At 39.3% G+C, this 12310-nt stretch overlaps 1 pseudogene; it reads right to left on the bottom strand.

The window, feature by feature from the left end:
- Window positions 1–7970, bottom strand: part of LOC138387466 (E3 ubiquitin-protein ligase Topors pseudogene) — a 182482-nt pseudogene extending 174512 nt beyond the window's left edge.
- Between the last annotated feature and the right edge of the window lie 4340 nt (window positions 7971–12310).

Genomic DNA, 12310 nt, shown 5'->3' with positions numbered 1-12310 from the left:
TTTTTATCACTACTGCTGCTGTTAGTCCATGAGCTCCTTCAGGACCGAACTCTGTCTCATTCTCCTTTTTATCCCAGGTGTCATACATAGCATCTGTTTTTACAGTAGGTGTTCAACAAAATTTCAAAATGTGAACAGAGGGGTTTTATCCACTCTGCTCTGGAGGCAGGGCTTCCCGGGACCCTCCAACAACACTCGAACTGACAGCAGTTCCAAATCTCATATTCTTAGTCCTACTGGAAATTTCAGAACTCAGATTTATTAATTAAGATAAATAACGGGCCGGGCGCGGTGGCTCACGCCTGTAATCCTAGCACTCTGGGAGGCCGAGGCGGGTGGATTGCTCAAGGTCAGGAGTTCGAGACCAGCCTGAGCGAGACCCCGTCTCTACTAAAAATAGAAAGACATTATATGGACACCTAAAAATCTATATAGAAAAAATTAGCCGGGCATAGTGGCGCATGCCTGTAGTCCCAGCTACTCGGGAGGCTGAGGCAGTAGGATCGCTTAAGCCCAGGAGTTTGAGGTTGCTGTGAGCTAAGCTGACGCCACGGCACTCACTCTAGCCTGGGCAACAAAGTGAGACTCTGTCTCAACAAAAAAAAAAAAAAAAAAAAAAAAAGATAAATAACTACAGTTACTATAGAAGACAATAGTTCAACATGAAGAGTTTTTTTTTCCTACAGTACAATCTAAAAGCATGTCAGATTCTCAATGGTTTGTGATGGGGGTAAAATTAACAAAAATCTCTAAATTCCTGTAGAGTAGGATCAGTGTTGTATAGTATATTCATTTATATGTATGACTTTCCTAATCACCACTACCCCTTTGCCCATAGGTATTAGCACAGTGTCTTGTCCTCTGTAAGAATATTTATTATTTATTAATCAAACTACAAAATAAAGTTAGGGTATTATTCAAATATTTTAGGAAAAAAATTATCTTATTAAAAGAGAGAGCTGGAATATAACTTCAGACAGCTGAGTTCAGAGCCTATACCCTTAGCCACCTGTTCTGTGTCGCTATAATAGAGCATAGATTGAAGAAAAAGAACATATTTTTGGTTTTCAACTACTGTCTTGGTCTTTACAAAGTGGAAAAAACTATAGAAAAATCACATGAGCAAATTGTCATTAGAAACAATATAGGCACAATTGCTTTTTATTTTTTTAACTTTAAAAAAAGCTAAAGCTTTAGCATACCCTAAATTGACAGAACTTAAGTTATGAATTAGCTTGGGAGCTGCTTTCTCTGATCCCAAAAGGCATTTGATTTGATGTGGCAAAATAATACAATCCAGTATTAAGGGTAACATTTGGGCTGAACTCAAGATTTGCTTTTTAAAAAACAATCTGTAATCTTCAGTTACCAATGGCTGATTTCCAGGTTCTATTTTGAAAGTGATAATTAGGCCTGGAAATTTTTTGCTAACTTTGTTATGTAAATCACACCTTTGGGGGAAAAATTGGACAAAATAACACAATAGCAATAGAAAACCATTTTACCCTGAATGATTTCTTTAAAATCTATTCAATCAGATGCGATATACGCCAGGCTTTTTGCCACACTCAATGATTCCTAGAGCATTTAAAAATTCAGTTCTCAGTTTAAAAGAGAATGCTGCCTGTGTTTGTTTATTCCAACCTCAGATACAATCTGGAGCTCCTCAGGTCTTGGGTCCCCATCCCTCGAATAGTTACGGCTCATTATAGAATTTGAACCACCAGAATCTTAAGCACTTTTCTCTTTTATATCACATTCCCTCCCCCACCCCATTTGTAACAACTCTTCTCTGTTTAGAATATAAATAAATCTCCTGTTCATGATTTTAAATTTCTATTTCTACACTTTTTCAAAAACTTTGAGACTACATTATACAAATCCTGAAGACTTTTCTTATTCAAGGCAATGCCCAAATAGAAACGCTACAACCTGTATTGCAGAACCAATGGGAGATGACTTGTTAGGGACAGTCAAAAAAAGGAAGAACTACATCATTCTTTCGCTGCAGTGCTGCATCACAGTGGGAGGCAAAATGAAAATGATCCTACCGAGTGGCATTGAACATCCAATTCTGACTCCTCAAGAAGCAGTGTCTGGTTTTGATGGGAAAGTCCAATTCCAATGACAGACTCAAGACATCTGCAGAACTAAATATATCTCTAAATACAGCACAGCTTGAAAAACAGACCAGATCTGGTTTCAAAACACTATGTTGTTAACCCTTTTTAAGATGTGGAATTCCTTGAAACGATTATTCTCATAGTTACAGGGGGGGAAAAAGTCACAAAAAATCATTTGGATCCGAATATTTGCCTATATCTCAAAATATGACATTGCCATGGTGCCTGCATCCTACCTTAAATTACTTACGGTATGGCATTCAACGGCTTACTAATTGCTGAAGCCAAGGACAAAAGCAAAATGGATATAATTCTCCTATTCATCTGCTGAGGTCAGAATGGAGAGGCCAACTCATCACAGAGTCGTCAGCAAGTCATCGTTCTTTCTACTACCAGTTTGTTCATTTGTTTTTATGAGCTATTCAATTGCCGTTTTTCTTTCTTCGTTTTCAGGGCAGAAACATAAGGTCTAGGCCAGAGACAGTGGAATCCTTAATGGCTCTTTTCTCTCTCACTTCCCCACTTGACAGGATGGCCAGTTGGCTTACGAAGCCAGTTGGACACAAATGCCTTTGTCATTTCGCCTCCTCATGTCTTCCTGCATTAATCACTTGCCAGCGTGCTTTTGTCTCTTGTCTGTTGGGAGCATAGTTTTCCTGAGCACATATGCTCTCCTACTTGCTAGATATGACATTTATCATAGTGCAGTTTAAATTTAATGTATGTTTTAACAATCCATCTACTGTAAGGAAGTCACTTTCTCTTTATTCATATTCTTCCCAATGATAAACATCCTACATGAATAAGGGGACTTTTCCAAACTCTAGATCCTAGTGTATCTAGTTTTTCGTAAACATGCTGACTCAAATAAATCGTCCCGAATTTCATAATGATATTTCCTTTTGCCTTCCGTCGGCAGTATTACTTGGAGTACCTGTCTCATACCTTACTCCACTCGCCTGTCAGCAGTGCCCAAACCTGTTGCCTATCAGAAATGCTTAAGAAAACCCTACCCCTGCACATTCTGATTGGTAAGTCCCTGAAACACCCAAGAATCTGTACTGTTTTTAAAGCTCCTACAAGTTTTCTAATTCTTATTCCCACCCACAAAAAGAGATTGCGCTGCACAATGTGAAATAGATTATGAGAAGCACAATATCTATGAGTGCGGCCTGGGTACACAATGTCTTTAAGTTCCCTTAGTTTAGTGAGGGCTGGTGGGGGTATGGCAGGAGCAAAGGATCAGGGTCGGCGAGGGGCTTCACTCTGCCCCACATACTCATTCAGGGACCCCACCCAGTCTCTTCGCTCTTCAACAGTGGGGTCAAGGGCACCCCGGCATCATCCATCCAGAGGATGGGGAAAGACACATTGTGGAGGACTTATAAGACGTTTTACAAGTCAGGCCCAGCAAAGGTGTGTGTCACTTCCACCTACATTCCAAGGCTCAGAACTCAGTTATCCGACGTCACCTAACTGCAACAGGTGTTGGGAAATATAATTTTGCTGTGTGCCCAGGTGGAGAAGAAAACAGACTTGGTGAGCACTTGGAAGTGTCTCCACGTATCTGCTTCAGCCCTTCCTATACACAGAACAAAATCACCACCTCCCCGTGACACACAACCTCAGCTCCAGTTTAATCACTGCGTCCGGCTGAAAGACCAGGATCAATGACTAATGATTAGATCCTCCATCAAGTCCAGGTAAAATTTCTCAAGTTCTTGAAAACTATGAACTAAAAAAGGCGGCCGGGCGCGGTGGCTCACGCCTGTAATCCTAGCACTCTGGGAGGCCGAGGCGGGTGGATCGCTCGAGGTCAGGAGTTCGAGACCAGCCTGAGCAAGAGCGAGACCCCGTCTCTACTAAAAATAGAAAGAAATTATATGGACAACTAAAATATATATATACAAAAAATTAGCCGGGCATGGTGGCGCATGTCTGTAGTCCCAGCTACTCGGGAGGCTGAGGCAGAAGGATCGCTTAAGCCCAGGAGTTTGAGGTTGCTGTGAGCTAGACTGACGCCACGGCACTCACTCTAGCCCGGGCAACAGAGTGAGACTCTGTCTCAAAAAAAAAAAAAAAAAAAAAAAAAAAAAAAAAAAAAAAGAACTAAAAAAGGCAAGTTTTTTGCCCCTCAGCACATACACACTCCCAAAATTCAGAGGTAGAATGAGCACAGAATGACCATCAAAAACACTCCCATTTGGGAAGAGGAAGCAGACAAGAGTTAATGCAATTCTAAAATCCTGCTGGTAGGTGCTGTGTGGGAGCCTCCTGTCCTGAAATGAGGGGTAGGGGAAGATGTTACAATGCAGGCCCTGACTCTACTCTTTGGGAGGCTGCGCTGCCCGTTTTATCCATAGCCACTGTCTCTAACTTCCAAGCATCTTCCTTGTCCAGCATCTTCTCTGGCCACGTCTGAAATGGGCCCTGGGGAGGATTCCTTTCTCGCAGACTGCACAGGTTGTGCAGCCGCTTCCGGCTACAGCAACATAGATGTCTAAGAGTTGTCTTTCTGCTTGAACAGTCAAGATTTTTTTCTTAATCCAAGCTTACAGTTTGTAGTTTCTTTGGTAATATAGTTCCCTCAAAAGCACAGAATGTTTCTGATCTACTTTACTCATGTTCATTGCATTAGCTAAGTAACCACCCCGAAGTTCTTTTCTGGACATAATTCTCAAATATGCTTTGTTTCTTTTCTTTCTCACCGGAGCCTTGCTGTCTCAATTTAATGACAGTTACCTTAAGGCCATCAAGCTTCATTTGAAATCCACATCCTTAATCTGATCTTTACCAAATGCTTGGCTCTTAATGGGTTTTTGGATTTTTTTCAATCTTATTTCCCACTGACGGGGGCTGAGTAATGGTCACGTTTGCATGGACACCCTTCAAGGCCCCAAACTTCTAGACTGTATTACCTTTATTTCTGCTTGCTAAGTGACCAATGCCTTCCTGATGCGATCTATTTTTAAAAACATTGTTCAAAATACAGCCAGCAGTAGTCAATATACATTAACACCTTGGTTCTTTCCAACCATTTGCTATAGAGTCCTTTGCTCAGTAGGAATGTCATCTGCCTCCCAAAATATAAGAAGTGTTAGTTTTACCAAACCATTCACCACTGTATAATACAGATTGCCATTTTTTTCAGCCTCTAATAGCAGTTTTCTTTCTACCTTTTCCCACCCCCAACAACTGCGAAGCCAATGCCGCACAGTTTAGGTTTTTATTATGTAGCACTCCAATTTGGTACCAATTTCTGTATCAGTCAAGTTTTGCTGGCTGCTATAGTAACACCAAAACCTCAGTGAGTTAAACAATAAATGCTTCTAGCTTATGTCACAGTCAATGCATGTTAGGACCAGGTGGCATCTAGGCTCCTTCTAACTTTAACATGTGGCTTCTGTTGTGAGCTTAATCGTATTCCCAAACAAATTCATTTGTGGAAGTGCTAACCTCTAGTACCTCAGAATATGACTGTATTCAGAGATAGGGTCTTTACAGAGGAAATTAAGTTAAAAGGTGGTCATTAGGGTGGACCCTAATCCAATATGACTGGTGTGCTTATAAGGGTAGGAAATTTGGACACAGACACACACACACAGAAAATAATGTGAACACACACAGGGAAAAGACAGGGAATGAGGCCTGGAGCAGATCCCTCCCTCACAGCCCTCAGAAGGAACCAACTATGCCAACACCTTGATCTGGGACTTCTAGTCTCCAGAACGGTGAGAAAATAAAATCTGTTGTTTGATCCACTCAGTCCACAGTACCCTGTTACAGCCACCCTAGCAAGCTAATACAGCTTCCAGGTTACCAGGTGTCATTCAGCCAGCAGATGGGGAGAGAGGGGATGTGAAATATCTTACAGGAGATTTCAGGGGCCACGCCTAGAGAATTTAGGAGCTATGCCCATCTATAACGTTCATTGATAATATTAGGTAGAACTCAGGCACATGGTCTCACTCGTCTACAGGAGAGGTAGGGAAATGTTCATGTGTTTGCCAGGGATAAAAATGAAATGGGTTTGGTGAGGCCACAAAAGTATTTCTGCTAAAATGGCCTCACTTAATTAGGTTGGGTAGCCTGAATTTGAAGTGGGAATGACTCTCTATTCAGACAAGAATTCAGTGTCATTTCAGCAGAGAATTGGGAAGGAAGGAGAGGGAAGAGATTTTTCCCTCATTTATGTATCACTGTGCTATCTACACAGTACTTTTTCCAGTATTACTCATTTGTTCCTAGATACAGCCCGTTCAAGTTTCTATTGAACAATATTTGTTGAATTCTATTACAGACTGAATGTTTGTGTCCTCCCCAAAATTCATATGTTGAAACTCTAACCCCCAGTAGTGGGGCCCTTGGGAGCTAATTAGGTTTATATGAGGTCAAGAGGATGGAGGCTCCATGATGGTATTAGTGCCATTATAAGAAGAAAAAGAGACACCAGAGTCTCTTTTCTCTGCTGTGTGAAGATACAGTGAGAAGGAAGCCATCTGCAAACTAAGAAGAGGGTCATTAGCAGGACCCTACCATTCTGGCGCCCATCTGTGAAAAATAGATGTCTGTTTTGTAAGCTATTCAGTCTACGGTATTTTTTATAGCAGCCTGAGCTGACCTCTAGTTCATTATATATGCTAAGCACAAAGGAGACTCTCTGTTAAGAATTTCCTAGTCCATTAGATGTGTGGATAGGTCAGTACATAGTTGTAAAGATATTATTATCCTCATGCTATATATAAGTAAATAGAATTACAGAGAGATTGACTTGCATAAGTCATAAAGTGAATAACTAAGAATCAGTGCTTTAAAAAAATATGTATCTATACAGTACCTGGCAGGTATATAAAAAAAAAATACTGGTCTTCTCACTCTGGCCTTTGCTTTTTCATCTGGTACAGTTGTCACAGACAACACAGGATAATCAAGTATATCGAAACTGTCAGTGAAAGATGCACTATGAGAGACATTATTAAATACCTCTAACAACACAAATATCACTTGTTCTGTGGGCCCACCATAAAGAGCTCCAGCTCCTCCCTTAGCATCCAGACACTGCCTCACAGCAGCCCTTCCCACCCACACTACCCAACTTAAAAGACTCTGCTGTACTCACCATTTGTCCCACAAAACATGCTATAAAAACCCCATTTTCTTGTCTTTGCTCATGCTTTTCTGGCCTTTTGGAATATCAGCCCCATTCCTTGCTGCTTATCTACTAAGTCCTACCAACTTCTCAAGTCTCTTATATGCCCTCCTCCGTGGCGTTTTCCTTGAGTATTGCAGCCTCCCTCAATCCTTGATTATCTGAACCTGCTATGTGTGATATTATTTTAGTGTACCATCCCTAGACACTTATATGACATTTGTCTATGTCCAATAGACTTAGGATAAAATATATTCTTATATTTCTAAACTTCTGGAAGTTTTAAAATTCATTTGGTGGCTAGAATAAGTTTGCGTGAATTACCTGTTCATTTACTTCCTTCAAAGCCATAAATTGGCACATCATTTTTAAGTGTGGTGTCTAGACATGGCCTTCCCTGGTCAAATGTGTAAAATAGATAATATTATGTAGTCTTTCAAATCTTTTTTCTGCATATTTTTCCTTTTTTAAAAAATTAACCCTATACCATCTTTCTAACATTACTGGGGTTTCAAGGGCTGCCTTAATCTTCCAGGTTTACCTAGGATAACCCCTGTGGTCACAGACATTCTTAATTTTTCTCATGTCTTTTCCCCCAGAAATGTACCTATCCTCTTTCCCACTCCCAGGTATCCAAACTTAATCTGATAGACAAATTCACAGTAACGTATAGATGCTGAAGAAGGCAGCAGTTTCATGGTTGCGACATCCGGGATTGTTTGTACAAATTGTAGGCAGTGAGGTAAGACTGAAAGTGGGAAGGTAATGGATGAAGAACTTTTGATGTCCCTCAAATGACGAAACTATATGTACATGGGCAAAGCTCTGTGGTCTATAGGTATTCAATAAAACATCATCCATGTAAGGGGGAAAATCTTCCTTAAAATTGATTTGAGTAGTAAAACATCATAAAAAGAGTAATCTATAGGAATAATTTTAGTGTTGAGGTCTTGTATCCTTATTGTAGTGATCGTAGCTGTGATATTATTAGTCCACGGTTTTAAAACAATTACATAAAACCTGGACAGTTACTTAATATAAAAGTTCATTCTTTGAAAAAGAAAGAACCATTTTCTGACTTACAAACATTTAATAACAGAAACAATTGTTTTAAAGGACAGCAGATGTTACTGTTAAACCTATGTTTAACAGGAAATTGGTCTGGTAGAAAAATAATGACTAGATTTAAGCATGAAAATCATCTGCCTTCTCTGCAAGTCAGCTGGCTGGCAGGGCCACAAATATAATGGTCCAAGCCCTCTGGAAGTAATCCAGGCAGACTCTGACCACTTGTGAGAAAAAGCTGGGAACAGGCAGGTTGTATTTGTAGATTATGAGCCTCATGTACCTGGAGGCCATGTCTTGTTGATTCTCTTGGAATACTCTTGCATGGTACCATGTAGATTTTTGACTCTCAAATGTCCTTCAATACTGATGTCAGAAACCTTTCCGTCTTTGTTCATGAGCCTCGAGAACAGAGGAGGAGCCTTCAGCTACACTCAAATATCCCCATACTATTTAAGGCCTAGCAGCTGAGAAGACTTCCCCCACTCCATCATAAAATATCTTATTATGCCAATTATGGGAAACCCAATCACTCAAATAATTCATAGTGAGATGGAGCAAAGTACCTGGAAAACCATAGGGAATAATCATAAAACTGGTCATGGATGTGAGTACAATGACATAAATGTCTTTCTAATTTCAATGATTCCTGATTCCTGAAAATAAAGAAAATTAATCATTCTTTCCTTTTAACTACAAACATAGATATAAATGCATTTAAATAAAGGAACATCATAATCACTAGCTTTCATTTTAGATGAGGTCAATTCAAAGAAAGAAGAAAAAGACAAAAACTAGCAGTATTCTTGCTTTCATTATATATGTTTATACATAACTATATATATAAACATGTATACATATATATGTTTATATAAACATATATACTTATATATAAACATATACATATATAAACACATATGTATATACAATTATCCTTGGTATCTGTGGGGAATTGGTTCCAGGACCCCCCCAGATACCCAGATCCTTGGATGCTCAAGTCCCTGATATAAAATGGCATAATATTTGCATTAATCTACACACATCCTTCTGTATATTTTAAATCCCTTATAATACCAAATACAATGTAAATGCTACACAAATAGTTGTGATACTGTGTTTTTTATTTGTATTAATTTTTTACTGTTGTATTGTTATTTTTTATTTTTTCAAATATTTTCAATCCGTGGTTGGTTGAATTCACAAATGTAGAACCCACCAATACTGAGGGCCAATTTGTGTGTGTGTGTGTGTGTGTGTGTGTGTGTTCATTAGCAAATCAAGCTTCACAAATTTTTACGTAATTCTTAAATAAAAATAATTTAAGGATTTTCATTATATAATATCAAAATGAAAGTAGAGTCTGCCGCTTGCTTCCTTCCTTCCTCCCTTCCTTTCTTTCTTTTTCTTTCTTTCTTTTCTTTCTTTCTTTGTTCCAAAACGTGTCTACCCATTTATAGGTATTTCAAAGCACATCAAAGGGTAAATTGCTAATCACAAAACTGAAGTGGTATACAGATTACCTGCAAAGTCTCTTAGCTCTATTTTTCTCTATCACACAAAAACGGAGAAAACCACTCTTTTTGATTTTATTATTCCTTCTGTTTTCCATTTCAACAACTTTACTACCAACTGAATTAATATTAACATGTCTGTGAATCTTGCAGACAAAAAACCCGGTAAAGTCTGCCTAATAGCCTTTTTGTTGTCAGAAACTCTTCTTTTCAACATCTTTGCTGTGTTACCAAAAAAGACAATTTCCAATCTTATTATAAATGACAAATATTTTAAAAAGAAAAAAATTGGTTTCAGATCCTTTTTCAATTCACTGAAACACCAAAGACAATGCTTTTAGACTATTCCTCATCAGCACTTGTATTGTCCTATACCTAACCTCTCTCTTTAAATATGCTAAAGGCAGATGCAAGATAGCAAAGCAGCACACCTTTATTCCTTTCAGGAGGCAAAGAATGAAGTTCTGTGGCCACATGGCTGCATCTCTGAATGGGGAGATTAGTCAGTTTTCCCTTCCTCATATTCTCCCCGCTTCCCTGGACTGTGCACGCACCAGTGGAGACGGTGGACACACGTGGGAGCCATCACAGGTCAAGCCCTGCTCATGGCTGAGTCAACAGGCTCTGTTTGTGGCCTCAAAAGTGTACATGACAGCAAAAGGAAAAAATACAAAGAAAGGACTTCTCCACCCCTGGCCATTTGAACACTTACAGATGCCGTGCACCCATCTCCAACAGTTTACCATACATGCCTACAGCTCTCTGTTTAAATGAAAACATTCGGCCCCGAAGACTGGCTTTTTTAATGCTTCAAACGAACAATATACATCTTCACAGGGAAAACAAATTCTTGTTTATTTTAAAAATGTCTTATGTGCTTGGAACCAAAACACTCCTCTAAACAATGTCACGTGGTGGAAAGTGAAAGGAACAAAGGATGTTTTAGTAACTGGGTTTTGTTGTGTTAAATAAATGCAGCATGAAGTTTACATATTTATGTGGGTGTAATGATGTAATCCAATCTCAGAAAATTCATACATTAACAAATCGATGTTCGGATATGGGCATTCCTGAACACTGAGACTAACAGTACATTTATATAAAACTAGAAATGTGTTGACAAGGAATAAATATTGCCACTTTATGGAAAAAAAATGAAGACAAAGGCTAACCATTCATATAGAGTATCTTTATGAATTCTCTATTAGCTTAAAATTGAATTAGCTCAGTTTTCTCCTTCCAGTTTAAGAGGGTCCAGGAAATCCTCTACAAGCACTTCCAAAACAGATTGTCCTCTTTTCCTATTCTTATTTCTTTTGTTTTACCCTAAAATGTCCTCTATTTTTTATCAAGTTGTATTTGTTGTAAATGAACTACCGCAAATCCTTTTGAACAATGTGGAAAATATACCCATTCACATCTCCTTCCCCAACCCCACGAAGCGGGTGGAACCTACTCTGCCTTCTTCAGAGAGTCTGTGTCCAAAGCTCACCTCATAGCTGCCTTGGAGAAATTACTCAGCCCCCACGGCAGCGGCACTCTTTAACGTCACACTGGCAGAGAATTTTGGGGAGATGTGTATGTGTGAGCATTAAAAATCATCACATAGAAAACCTGCCTTGAGTTATATACAGAAGCAGATACTGCATGTTAGACTTAGCTTAATTCTGCACCGTTTTCCTGGTAACTTCAACAAACTGAATTGCCCTCTTTATGCCCCTTCTCAAATACTGTTTTTTGTTGTTTTTTGTTTTGTTTTTGTTTTGTATTGAGACACGGCCTCACTTTCTTGCCCAGGGTAGAGTGCAGTGGTGTCATAATAGCTCACAGCAACCTTAACTACCTGGGCTCAAGTGATCCTCCTGCCTCAGCCTCCCGAATTGCTGGAACTACAGGCGTGCACCACCATGCCCAGCTAACTTTTGTATTTTTTGTATAGACAGGGTCTTGCTATGTTGCTTAGGCTGGTCTTGAACTCCTGACTTCAAGGTATCCTCCCACCTCCACCTCCGCCTCCCCAATACTATTAAATGCCTAAGTGGAAGGATTATGGCCCCAACATTCTTTGCATCCCTCTTTGCATTTTCAGTGACCTCATCCAATGCTGTATACACAATAGCTAATATTTAATGAGCACTTACTATATGCCAGATACTGGTCTACCCACTTAACATATGTATTATCACATTTAGTCACTTCCACAACACAATGAAGTAGGTATTAATTTTATCCCCATTTTATGAATGCTAGAACAGAGTTGTTCATTAACTTTCCAAAGTACAAATTCACATGCGTGAGTAGCAGAGCCAGAGTATGCACTCCTGACCACTAAGCAATCCTTCCTCCCACTAAGTACACCACAGATGCTCAATCGATTTTTGTTTCTTCGCTTGCTTAATCAATTTTTGATATGAAAATGGGTGATTTCAGCAAGCAAGGTCATGAAAATGTGGAAAGCAGTT

This window comes from Eulemur rufifrons, chromosome 1, assembly GCF_041146395.1.
Source record: "Eulemur rufifrons isolate Redbay chromosome 1, OSU_ERuf_1, whole genome shotgun sequence".
Classification (NCBI taxonomy): Eukaryota; Metazoa; Chordata; class Mammalia; order Primates; family Lemuridae; genus Eulemur; species Eulemur rufifrons.
This window is presented reverse-complemented; position numbering and strand designations above follow the sequence as displayed.